The following is a 14,146-nucleotide window of genomic DNA, read 5'->3' as shown; positions in this document are numbered from 1 at the left end:
TGTGTGTTCTGATGTGTCACTCGAGTGATGATGTCATGCCACACAGTTTTGCGGAGAGACTTTCTTTGAAATTTGCATGTATCCAACATTGTTCATGTTTCGTAACTGACCATGTGTGCGGCGAGAATTGTTTTAGGTGACTTCTTGTGTGTATGTCAATCCCAGGTTTTTGCGCCTGTTGTCTGATCGTGTCATCTTTGTCCTCCTGCTATTCCTCATGAGGATTGCAATGTGTGCTGAATCAGCGTTCCATGCACGGACATGTGGAAATGTCAGTTCGGGTAAGGATTGCAGCAAGGCTTTTTGGTGGTGGTACGGGTTGGGAATGTGTGGGGACTGCTTCTGTGCATGTTGTGGTACTATGCATACATGTCTTCTCACCATGGAGCATATCACATGTAGCATCACTCCCATGACATGATAGTCACCCTTCTTGACAGTCATCTGTAGTGGAGTGTGGAGTCTGATGAAGGCATCAATGTGGGTAAACCTTGCCTCTGAAACATTGCGGATGCTACGGGTGGACATAGTGTGGGACATCACAACAACAGGCTCTATTGTGAATTTCAGCCTCTCCGTGTGCAGCAGGATGTGTTTGGCTCATCCCCTTAACTTGTGTGCCAGTTCATTGGGATTTACAACATCCGTGTTGTGAAGGGGGGGTCCAGCGTATGTCCCACATGTTATGTCAACTGACCTGTGAGTCTGTTCATATGGATGCATTTCCCTTTGTGTGAGTTTGTGTAATAAAGGTGTTCAGCACAATCCAAAGTGCCTCATCTCTGTCACTGCAGATCTCTTGCCAGTTTGCATGCGTCATCTATGGCATAATTGTCAAAGATTGAGCATATGAGTGTATGTGTACTTCGGCAACATGCATTCAGTTCTTCATGGCTAATAATCTCTATTGTGCATGAAGTACCTGGTTGTGTATGTATTTGGGCAGGTTGCTCCCCACAACGGGACGTCAACGCTTGCTGACGGTGTGTCTCCTGTGCGCAGCTCCGCATTTTGTTGCCTGTTCCTGTGGCCGTCATTTTTGGTGATTGTTCATACATTTTGTCTGAGTGACCCTTGAGTAACCTGACACTCCTTCCTTTACATACACCTGTTGTACTGTGCCTTTCTGACCTCCTTGTCTTTGTGTGCTACTTTTTGCCTAGTTTCTCACCCCTTCCGCCTGCTGCTGCCTCACCTGCGGCACCGCCCCACTGAGTGCCCTGATTCTGCAACCCACACGCCTCCTCCCTTCCCCCTTCCACCCATTCTTAATGCAGCCAGCAGCTTGTCTGTGCCACTGTTGCGCCAACGTCGTGCCAAAGGCAGGACCGTCTGCGCCTGCATCGTGCACAGTGCACGACCCTCTGGTCCTTGCATGACCAACGTCACACAACAGGCTCATGCTGCAGCCACCCTCCAAGCAATGTCCACCAGACAATCAACCGCCTGCTATCAGGCAACCCCTAAGCGCACACACGACACCTTCACATGCTGAGTGTGCAACGCCAACTGCCTACACAGCGCTGCCCCGCCTACCAGACCCTGTCAGAACAACCAGGTCATGTGCCTCCTACTCCACACCCGCTCCGTCCACCAGCACGCCATTGGACTCTGTTACCTCCTCAACACAACAGCCCCACACATCACCTTCATGACAGTAACCTGGATAAAAGCATCCTCAGCACACAACTTCTTCATTGCCATCTCTGACAGATACAAGATCAACCACAGGGACGGCACCAACAATCCCGGAGGATGAATTGCAATTTATTCACAAGTACACCCTCAGAGTCACCAATCCGGTTTCGTACCAACCCCCTGGCAACCCTCAGAGTAACACTCATCTACAGATCTTCAGGCCTACATCCACAATTCCGCAAAGCCATCAACACGTACATCTGCACGCGCACCCTGACCTCCACAGGCTACATGTGGCTGGGGGCCAGTAACTTCTTGCTGGAGGAGAACCACACCACTATGCATCATTGGCCCATCAACATTTGCATCCACGTCTCCGACAAGCAACACACTGCCCCACACCCTGCTACCGATCCCCCAAAGATGCTTGATGTAAGTCACCACAGACAAGCTGTGTGGGACACTCGAACCAACACCACCGCCACACCCTGCAACCTCACACACTGGATCAGCAACTGATCCAACAATCTTGCCACATTGACGGACTTTCCTGTGAAGCACAACAACAGTCAAGCCACCTGGGACAAGGCAGACCTACTGGACTCATACAGATCTAGCCGGACTCTTGTGCAAACCTTGCAACACAAAGAACCATCAGTTACCTTACAGCCCTGGAAAACGCCACACACAGCCATCACCATATCATCAGCAAGGACAAGTGGAGATTCTTCAGATAGGGCCGAGGCACCAAAACACACGACATCAAGGAGCTCATCAGCATTGTGAGTGAACTGACAGCAGCTCTCCATCCAAAAGACACCCCACCCTTGCAAGGCAGATCAAATCCCTTGCAACTTTCTACCACTGCAAGCTCATGGACATACACGACAGCCTTGGCACACAGAGGCAGACAGCACTATTATCCGCGGGACAAACCCCCCTCAGGTTCTGGACTCCCGTCAGCAGCAAATACACCAACTGGCTCATGTGCACCATCCACTCTGGCTCTCCATCAGGCCCCTTCACACACAACATCTCAACCACATCATTCCCCATCCTTGAAGCCCACGTCCAGCACGTCATGAATGTCTCCTTTGAGTTTGCCACATTCCATGGGAGCTGGAGGCAAGCAGAGACCCAGGCCCTTCTTAAACAACGGACAGCAGCACCGCAGGATCTCCTGGAACATCACCCTGCTTCCCTACCCAGCAAATGTCATCAGGAAGACACTCAACGAGCAACTGACAAACTTCCTCCACACAAACAGCTCCAGGCAACTAGCACCAGACCATCTTCCACAGTAATCACACCACTGCAACCGTCATAATTGTCACCAACGACAACTTTTCCCTGCTCAACAATGGTGAGACCACCCCCCTTGACCTCTCAATGGCATTCTACACCATGTGCTACCACATTGTCAGCTCACACATCTCCAACACTGGTATGCAGAGGAGGGCCCAGGATTAAATCAACAAGTAGCTCACCAGCAAGGCCCAGGGAGTCGGCCTCCACCCTTCAGCATGTAGTACACTGGGGTCATCTGGCCCATGCCTCAGGGTTCATCTCTCAGCGTGATGATCTTCTATGTCTCCATGACCCCCCTCTCCACCATCACATGCGCACACAACCTCATCATCATCTCATATGCCATTGACACCCAGCTGCTCCTCACCCTCACCAAAGACCCAGCCATTGCCAGATCCAACCTTCAAGAAGGCATGAGACCCGTTGACGAATGGCTGAACATAAGCCACCTGAGGCTGGACGTGGACAGGACTGAGGTCATCATCTGAGGATTGTCCCCTTACGGCTGGGTCAACTCCTTGTGTCCCACCGGCCTGGGCAACGCACCAGCACCCAGTGGCCACACACGCAAGCTGGTGCTCATCATGGACTCATTGCTCACAATTACCATGCAACTCAACACCATCTGTACCTCATGCTGCAACACCCTCCGCATGCTGCAAATGATCCACAGATAGATCCACTCCAAAGCAAGACAGACCGTCCCCCAGGTCCACAACACCAGCCGGGTCAACTACAGCACCGCCCTCTACGGAGGAACAACAGCAAAACTGCAGGAGAACTTGTCCACATCCAGGGTGCATCCGCACACCTCATCTTCAACATCCCCCGCCCCAGCCACATCACCGTCCACCTGAGATAGCTACAATGCCTCACTGTCTGCTGCAGGATCACCTTCAGACTCCTCAACCACACTCAGGAGGCAGTCCACAACCCCAGACCCAAAACCGACCTTGGAAGTCTGTCATCCACCACCCCGTTGGCACAACTCCGTGCAGCCAACCTTGCCCTGGCCACCATTCATCACATCCACAGAACAACTGCATGCAGGAGATAGTTCCCCCACCTCGCCAAACAGACCTGGGACTCCCTCCCCGGGCACCTCCACATGACCCATGACCTCTACGCCTTCATGATACTCTTCCAAATTTGAGGCCATCACAGGTGAGTATTGGGCTCCATGTCTGTATTTGATGATACGTTGTGACCCATGTGTGTACTCTACCGGAATCAGATCCCAGTGTATGGATGGCTGGAGTTAGTTCCACACTCAGGCATACTTTGACATATACCCACACGTATGTTGTGGACTCATGCTAAATGACTGCAACATAAAATTTCAATTATTCTTTTTTGTATGATAGGTCTGGGGCGTGATTTGTGCAAAGAAAAAGGTGCAATACAGGGACCATAGAATCCAAAGTTCACAGGGGGAGATGGGATCCTTGGCATTTGAAGTCAGCGGAGTCCAGACCACAGTGTTTGGCATCATTGGTCAGACTGTGACCAGCAAGTCCATGTGGCAGATAATGTCAGTCAATGAGGTGATGCTATCGCACATGAAGGCCAGGTGCCAGGCCAGGTGACCTGGGAGATGTGGATGGGCCGCTGCCTCTCACGGTCTTTTTCATGAACGACCCACCTTCCTCAGGGGACCCTCAGATGCAGGCCTTGACGATGCTTGGGACGCTCCGTCGGATGAATCCTCCTCCTCCTCCCTCCCTGTGGCTGGTGGTGGTCTTCGCCTGATGGCACAGGGAGGGTTGCCCATGTTGTCGGCGATCCAACTGAGTGAATGGCTTATGTCCCTTTGCACCGCCAGGAGCTCAACCAGTCTTGCCTCCATCCGTCCTTGGTGTTCTTGTTGACTGGCGTGTTGCTCTGCCTGCTGGTTCTTCATCTCTGTGATGGTCCCCTTTATCTTTGTGAGGGTCCCCACTACCTGGCTGAACTCCCTGGTGTCACGCCGGTATGCGTCCATGATGTTCTGTATGTGTGACATACCGGTCCCTTCAGCTGACTGGTCAGGTTCTCGCCTCCGCCTGCCTACACTCCCACCACCCCTGCCCACACGAGCCTGGGCACATCGGGTCTACGGGACCCCTGAGGGATGGCAGTGGCAGTGTTGTCTGCCTCCTCCTGGGTGCCCGGCTCACCTTGTCCCTCCTGGTCAGACTGGCTCAGTTGTTCACTGCGGGCACGGCTCCTCGGTGTCTCCTGGGATGTGGCAGGAATGGGGGTGGTGGTTGGCACAGATGTTCCAGAACCAGGTGCTGCAGGGGCTTGGACAGCAGAGGGTCCAGGTCGGTCGGGGTCATCCGCGGAGTGTTGTGAGGCGTCGCTGCCGGTGGGATCAGGTTCCTCCCGAGCCTGGGACTGTGATTCTTCACCCCCATAGTTGGAGGGAGATTCATCATGTTGCCCTGTGTGTGAGAGACAGACAATGTTAATGCTGTTTGATGCAACATCCATGTTTCATACACATTCAAGTTGGCACTGTTCCTCCAGGTAGTTGTATGTGCCTAGCATTCTCCTCAATGTTCACTTGTGGATGGGTATGTTGCGGGGGACAGATTGATATGTTCTCCTGAGTCTTTGACATGTAGATTTTTGGCTTGGATGCTTCTTCGGCTATGTATTGGTCTTGTTGTGTTACATGTCCATTGTGACAGTGGGTAAATCCATTGCCTGTCCCGGGGGTGTCTGCTTTTGTAAGGGGTGTGTGTGACAGGGCCTGCTGGTGGGTGTAGTGTGATTTGGCACTGGGGCTCCCAGGTGATGTAGCTTTCCCCCCTGGGAGCATGCTGCCATGACAGTGAGTGTGAGTTCCTGTCCTAGATATCTGACCTTGTTGTCTTGGTGTTTGTGTTTGCACTGGTCACAGGAGGGCCTTGTGCTGCCTACACCAGGGCCAAGTGTCAGCTATCTTGTCAGTACTTTCACAGTCCCTGTGCATCGCACATGGTGCATGGGTATGTACCTGGGCCATACGGGATGAGGGCAATTGTGTCTGATTTGGAGTTCAACAATGCGTTTTGTGACACCCACCCTCCCAGCATACCGGACATCCATTCCTGGGTTAGTGCTTCGCGTAGAATGGGGCATAGCATGGCCTTGCTTTCTCAATGGGGCATACACATGTTAGTGGCATTAGCGTTGTTTTTGACTGTGGTTCTGGCCGGTGAGGGCTTGGGGGTAGTTGCGTGCATTTTGTGTAGTTGGGGTGTGGATGCCATTACCCCCATGTTACATAAGTTGTTTGTGTACTCACTAGGCTCTGGAAGTCCTTGAAGTCCATGTACTCCCACCGGCGGAAGCAGGGCCATCACCTTCTCCTCCCAGGGATGGAAATGTACTGGTCTGCGGGGCCCACCACCTCCAGTGATGTTGCTCTGGGCGTAGTCGTCATTCATTTTTCGCTTGACTGATCTCCGCAGATCGTACCACCTGGCTTGGCATTCAGTCCTGGTCCTTCTGATGGGTGCAACAGCATTCACCCTATCGACGATCCTCTGCCACAGGCATGATTTTTCACCTATGCTGGTCTGTCTGACCAATGTTCCAAACAGCTGTGGCTCGACTCTGATGACTTCATTGACAAGGATCTCCAGCTCTTCCCTTGTGAACTTTGGATTCTTGTCTGTGGGCAAGGTGTGGGGTGAGGGTGTGGATGGTTGTGGGTGTGTGGGTCTGAATGGAAAGGTGTGGGTCGGAATGTGAAGAGGGGGTATGTGTGAAGGAGGTTGTGTGGAGGTGTATATGTTAAGGTGGATGGGTGCAGTTGTTGATGTGTGCTCTCTAGTTGCAGTGAGTCTGTTGCAAAGGCTCATGGTTTGTGTGTGTGGTCCCTTTTTATTGGTCCATTTGTGGATGGGCCTCAGTTTGAATTTTTGGTGGGTGTGTTATAAGGGGTGGTTGTTAGTTTGCCCCTCTGTTTGCCTGTTTGGATGTGGCCAGGTCAGTCTTTTCGATGTTTTGTGCACTGTAGACGTGTTTTGTGGTGTTGTGCGAGTCAAATAGACCCTCCTTGTGCTGTTTTACAGTGTCCGTGGTTCAGTACGACTCGTTTCGTTGTATTTGCTTCTGTTTTTTTGTGTGTCTGACTCGGTCATACGCGACGTTCTCCGCGGTACGAGTCGTACTCCGACACGTTCCCAGGGTTGCGAGTCGTACAGGGGTATGAGTCGTACAGACATACGCCCCCATGCGTTGTGTTTGTACGGTGCGTACCCCAACATTGCGTATGTACGGTGCGTACATACGCGATGTTGTAAGGTGCGTACATACGCGATGTTGGGGTACGCACCGTACATACGCGATGTTGTTGTAAGGTGCGTACATACGCGATGTTGTTGTAAGGTGCGTACATACACGATGTTGTTATAAGGTGCGTACATATGCGATGTTGTTGTAAGGTGCGTACGACTCGTACCCCTGTACGACTCGCACCCCGGGAACAACTTTTCCCGGGATACGACTCGTACAAAGTTTGCTTCGTAGCGGGTAAAGTCATTCCCCGTGTACGGGACGTTTTCCGTACGATTCGTAAATCGGAAATCCGGTCCGGATCGTACTTGTACGGTCGGACAGTATTTTTAGGATTCGTACGGAAAAGTGTCCGGGTCCGTCTCGTACAACTTTACCCGATACGATTCGTATGGATCGGGCCAATCCGTATGTATTTTTACCGTACGAATCGTACTTCACGGATCGAACGGGACTTGTACGATTCGTACGGAAAAAATTACGGATACGAGTCGTACGGAAAAAAAAAATACAGGATCGGAATCGACCCCTTAATGTGAAAAAAATAAAAGTTCATCAAGACTAGTAATAAAGACAAAAAATACGCAGTTTTGTTCAGTTTAGTTGCTGTTATGATTGAGGAGAAAAATAGAAAAGAAAAGCTGTAGATTCTAGAAAGACAGATACAATGTTTGGGGAAGTTAAAATCGGTCTGCAGAGACTACTCACCAAACTAAATGAGTATGCCCAAATTAACAAGCTGGAGCCTTATTTAAGTGACGTTTGTTCAGCACTAATCAAGGAGTGAAGAGGCTGGCCGAGACGCCGTTCAACCTATTGGGCATTTGTTCTTGCTGACAAGCCATGGCTGAATGTTTAAAAGCAAATATCACTAGCTTGAGTGTTGGCTTTGAAAAAAGTTTTGTGCCATTATGAAAAGAAACTGGAAGACCAATTTGACTGACCCTAAACAATATAGACTAAAATCCTGTAATACGTTATTTATTTTATCTTTCGAATTCCAATACATACAATGGTTTTAATTAATTATACATGAAATAAATAAACTTGAAATGTTTGGCAAAAAAGTGCTGCAAATTAAATATACTTTAACAAATGCTTGCTTACTGAATTCATAGTGCACAATAAAATATGTTTAATATGCAGATTAGACAACATAGACTATGATCAGTCAATCAATAAGTGCTTGTTAAGCGCGGCTACTCACCCGTAAGGGTGTCAAGGTGCTGATTTGGGGCTGGGAGGCTGGGTGTTCCAGGTCCAACTGAGCACTGTGATTCTTTTGAAGCACCAGGGCTTGAGATCCTTCCTGAATAGTGTCATAGACAGGGAGAGCCTGAGGTGGAGAGGCATGGCGCTCCAGGATTTCACAGCGAGATAGGAGAAGGATCTTCCTCCAGTCCTGGTCTTGTGGATCCAAAGGACAGTGGTGGAGGTGTCTGGTGGGTATGTGGAATGAGAGGAGGTGGTTTAGTTATGCTGGTCCGGCATCATGGAGGATTTTGTAGGTGTGTGTGAGGAGCTTGAACGTGACTCTTGAGCGTAGGAAACGATGTTGAGTCCGTGGCTCCTGATGATGGCTGCGAGCAGGCCATGTAGATGTTGAAAAGCATAAGGCTCAAGGAGGAGCCCTGAGGTACTCTGCAGCTGATCTCTGTGGGTTCTGAGGGAAGCATGACCTGCTGTGTTCTACCAGTGAGGAAGGAAGGGATCCAGACCAGGGTTTTGTTGTGAATGCTGGCGTCGTGGAGTCTCGTGAATAGGGTGCGGTGGTGGACGAGAGATTGAGGAGGATGAGGGCTGTTGTTTCTCCTCGTCCAGGTGTGAGTCGATGTTGTCATAGTGGAGAGGAGGGTGGTCTTGGCGCTGTGGTTGCTTCATAAGATGGATTGAGGGGAGTTCAGGATGTGGTTGGCTTTGATAAACTCTGAGAGTTGGGCGTTGTTGGCTTTCTCAATGACCTTGGCTGGAAAGGGGAGCAGGAGATAGGTCTGAAGTTCTTGAGGTCTTAGGGGCGGCTGTCAGTTTCTTCAGCAGGGGGTTGACCTTGGCGTGTTTGCAGTCGTCGGGTAAGATGGCGGTCTCGATGGAGCAGTTGATGGTGCTGCATAGTTCGGTGGCGATGGTGGTGGCGGCTCTCTGGAAGATGTGGTGCGGCTAAGGGTCCAAGGTGGCTCTGGAGTGAATGCTCTTCGTGGTCTTGAGGGTGTCGTCTGTGTTGAGCGGGGTCCAGTTGAGCAGGATCTATTTAGGGGCATCATCATCTTGTGAGGCGGTTGCGGGGGTGATGGGTGGGTCTTGGGTGTAGAAGCTGTCGTAGATCTGTTTGATCTTGTGGTGGAAGTAGGTGCTGAGTTTGTTGCGGAGGTCTTGGGAGGGTGGAACTTCTGTGGTCTCGCTGTCGGGTTTACCGAACTCCTTGACGATGGTGAAGAGTTCTTTGCTGTTGTGTGCATTGACATTGATTCTGACTTGAAGGGCCATTTTCTTTGTGGTTTGGAGGAGGGTGTGATGTGTGGAGGTGGCTGCTTTGTAGGCTGCATGGGTTTCCAGGTTTTTTTGTTCCTCCATCTCTTCTCGAGCCATCTAAATGTGCTTCTGGACTTGTGGAAGGCGGCTTTTTTGGAGTGTTGCTTGCCGGGTGTTAACTTAAGGGGCGCCAGTGCGTCGAGCAGTTGAAGATCCATAGGGGGAGATTGCGTGTTGAGGTATTGGCGTCTATGGATGTCGGCGGTATGGTTGAGCTGAGGGAGGCGGTGAGATGTTCTTCGGTGACCTGGTTCCAGTTGCGGAGGGGGAGCGGTGGGTGCATTGGTGTACGATGGGATTGGTGAAGGGGAAGTGAACGCAGTGATGGTCAGTCCAGAGGAGCTCGGAGGTGTGTCTGTAGGTGATATTTTCAATGGTGGAGAAGACAGGGTCGAGTGTGTGTCCTGCTGAGTGGTTTGGAGAGGTGAATAGCTGCTTGAGTCCCATATTGGCAAGGTTCTCCAGGAGGGGTGCAGTGTTTTGGTCATTGGGGTTTTCCAGGTGGAAGTTTAGATGGCCAAGTAGAATGTAATAGGTGGATGCAAGAGTCTGGGGTGCGATGAAGTCGATGATGGTGTTGGTGAAGGTCTAGTGGGGGCCAGGCAGCCTGTAGACGAGTGTCCCGCGGAGGGAGGTGTTGGTCTAGACCTGGAAGTGGAGATTTTCCATGGTTTCCGTAGGGTCGTCTGAGTGGGTGGTTAGGCAGAGGGAGTTCTTGTGGACGATGGTGATGCCTCCTCTGGGTCGGTTGGTGCTATCCTTGCGGGTGATACTGTAGCTGTCAGGAATGGCGATAGTGATGTTTCGGCCCGGTTTCCTTAAAGAAGGTGATGTCGGGGGAGACGGAGTCAAGGAGGTCCCAGATTTCTGTAGCGTGTCTGTGGAGGTTACGCATGTTAAGGTGGATGTGCTGTGGGTCAGCCAGGCGGTGGGCAGGGCTGAAGTGCAGGGTGGGTGAGAGTGCAGCCGCAGTTTAGGCAGGAGAAAGGTCCTTGGGTGTTTTTGGTGACGCGAGGTGGCAGGCAGCAGTGCATCCGGTGTTGAGGGTGAGGAGGATGCTGGCATGGTAGCAGTGGAAGGTCTGAGAATGAGGGTGCATGGCGCTGGGCGCAGTCCAGGCGCGGATGGGCGCATACAGGCTTGCGTTTGGCCTGGCTTTGGCATGCCATTGGCATGCCCGCTACGTGCGGCTGCGCAGCGGCCACCATTCAGTAGTGTGAGGGGAAGGGCTGACAACTGAGAGGTGGGAAACACGGTGCTAGAATGGGTGCGGGGGTCAAGCAGGGGCATGGCGCAAAGAGAGAGTAAAAAGTGAAAAACAGCTAAGAAAAGGGTAAAGAGAGAAAAAAGCAAAAAGAGTGCAAGAGGCAGAAAGCAAAGGAAAGAAGGACAGATAGCAAAAGACAGAAGGCAGAACACCAGCACAGCAAAGATACTCCCCACTAGGCCACCAGGAATGAGGCGCAGGCGGGAGCCTGCGGGTGGAGGAGGTCATCGAACCAACAAGGGTCAGTGAGCCTGCAAGGGGCAACAGCTACAAGGCAGAGCTGTGCAGGAAGGAAAGCAGATTACTGACAAGGTGTATCAGGGTACATCAGAGTGTAAGTTGTGTAATAAGCAGATTACACAACATAGAACATTCAGACTAAAATGTATCAGTGTGTAGAGAGTGGTTAGCTCCATAAAGGAATTTCTTCATAAGTTAATTTGTGTGTCATTAATGTCTGACTGATGTAAGGTGTCCCGTTCACTGCAGAGATATGTTTGCTTGGAGATACCTATACCGTCTTCATGGGCCACTCAAAATGTATTATTGCTAATGGTCCTTTGTGCCCTAACTCTCAGAATGAGAACAGTGTCATCATATGTATTGCGTAACAATGAGAGCACAAGTCTAAATTAAACTCTCATCTCTGCGATTCATAAACAAGGGCAAAACTGATCTGTGGGGACGGTGCAAGTTAATATTGCTAAAGTGCTCTGGTGGCATTAATGCTATATGCTCACTGGAGGAGGACTGGGATATTCTAGGGAAGATGGTTACGTTACTTGAACTTTTTGTAACCTGATATAGCATCCATATATTTGTCAGTAGCTCAGGATGCTTTTCCGTAACCAGAAGTAGCTCTCACAACAGATAAGTTAGGAGGCCCCTAGTTTAAAGGTTGTTGCTAATTAGCTAGCAATCTACTGATTCTAATTTGGACCCTACATTTCCTTGGAGCTATCTCCTTCCACCAACTCTGCCATGGCCGGTCCTAAGCCCAGCTGTGATAGGAGGAGGGTTATGAGTGGGGCTAGCTACCCCACTATGTAAAAAATCCCACCAACAGAAACGTCAACTAAAAGACATTGGGAAGAGAGGAACTCCTTCACAAAGCTCTATAACACCTTGTGGTGAAAGGCAGAGATCCCTGGAAGCCACAACACAGATCTACCTGCTTTTGACCAAGAGCATTACCATCAGGACATGCAATGTGAGGACCATATACAAGACAGGCAAGATAGCCCAAGTGGCAGCAGAAATGAAAAACTACAACCTTGCCCTGCTTGGCATCAGCGAGACCAGATGGATGCAATCCAGGCAGAAAAGACTGGTTCCAGGAGGAATGCTGATGTATTCCGCCCATGAGGAAAAAACGCCCCATACACTCTGGGAGTTGCACAGATGCTATCGCCAGCAGCCAACAGAGCTCTGATTGGATGGGAAGCCCATGGTCCCAGAATCATCACAGCGACCTTTTACTCACAGAGAAAGAGGCTCAACATGAATGCTATCCAGTGCTATGCACCTACAGATGACAGCAAAAAGGAGGAAAAAGACAACAGGCTGCAGTACATACTGGAGAAATGCCCTGAGTGAGACATCATCATACCGAATGTGGACCTCAAAGCCAAGATTGAAAACGACAACACCAGGTACAAAGAAGTCATGGGCAGCCAGGGCCTTGGCAACATGAACGAGAATGGTGATAGGATCTCAGATCTCTGCACCCTGAACAGTCTGTTGATAGGCATCAGTGTATTCCCACACAAAAGAATACAGAAGACAACGTGGGTGCCAACAGACCATTCAGCAGAGAATCATATTGACCATGTCTGCATTGCCAAGAAGTTCCAGAGTTCCCTGCAGTATGTGTGAGTGATGAAAGGGACAGACGTGGGTCAGACCATCACCTTGTGGCTGGAACTAACAAACCAACACCAGTGATATACCACTACCCTCTTCAAAGATGCCCAGAAACAAAGTGAATACTCAGTCACCCACAGCAAAAAGTTTCAAGTCTTGCAAGAAGTAGAGAACAGCAGAGAGTAAGTAGAAAGTCAGCGGGAGAAGATAAAAGAAACAGTGACATCAACTTGTCAGGAGCTACTAGACCGTGAGAAACATCAGCATAAAGAATGGATCTCCATAGAGACTCTCCACAACATCCAAGAGAGAAAGGAAAAGAAAGCTGCTGTAAACACCATCCGAACAAGACCAGGAAAAGCGAAAGCTCAGGGTGAGTCCATCTAAACCAACAAAGAAGCAAAGAGAAGCTTATGAGTAGTTGATTTATCGATGGTCTTGCCACAGAAATCTAGGAAGGAGCAAGCCATGGAAACTTGAAAGAACTCTACGATATAACAAAGAAACTTTCTGGCAGGTAAAGCATGCCAGAAAGACCTGTTAAAGACAAAGCTGGGAAGATAATCATGGGTAATGAAGGCCAACAACGAAGATGGGTGGAGCACTTTGAAGAACTGCTCAACCTGTCCGTGCGACATTCTCCACCAGACATACAGCCAACCAACACGGAATTGCCAATCAACTGCAGAAGAACAACTGAGTAAGAAATATGGCAAGCCATCAAACATCTGAGAAATGGGAAGGCAGAATGATCTGACAGCAGTGCTGTTGAGATACTGAAAGCATACATTGAAACATCAGTAGACATGCTCTATCCCAGGTTTTGAAGAATCTGGGAAGAGGAAAAGGTGCCATGAGACTGGAAGGAGAAATGCCTCATCAAATTCCCCACGAAAGGAGACCTGAGTGACTGCGCAAACTAGAGAGGGATAACTCTTCTAGCAACCCCAGGAAAAGTACTCAACAGAGTCATTCTGAACAGAATGAAGAAGCACGTAGATGCTCAGTTGCGAGCCCAGAAACCTGGGTTCCGCAAAGATAGACCCTGCACAGACCAGACTGCAACACTGCGCATCATCATTGAGCAGTCGATGGAATGGAGCTCCCCATGTCAACTTCATCAACTATGAATAGGCATTAGAAAGCATGGACAGAGAGACCCTTTGGAAACTCCTCCGTCAATGAGGTGTGTCTGATAAACTCGTAAGAATCGTCAGGAACTCTTATGAGGGAATGACCTACAACATAGTCCATGAAGGACAACTCACGAAAGCC

The sequence above is a fragment of the Triturus cristatus genome, chromosome 7 (assembly GCF_964204655.1).
Source record: "Triturus cristatus chromosome 7, aTriCri1.1, whole genome shotgun sequence".
Classification (NCBI taxonomy): domain Eukaryota; kingdom Metazoa; phylum Chordata; class Amphibia; order Caudata; family Salamandridae; genus Triturus; species Triturus cristatus.
This window is presented reverse-complemented; position numbering follows the sequence as displayed.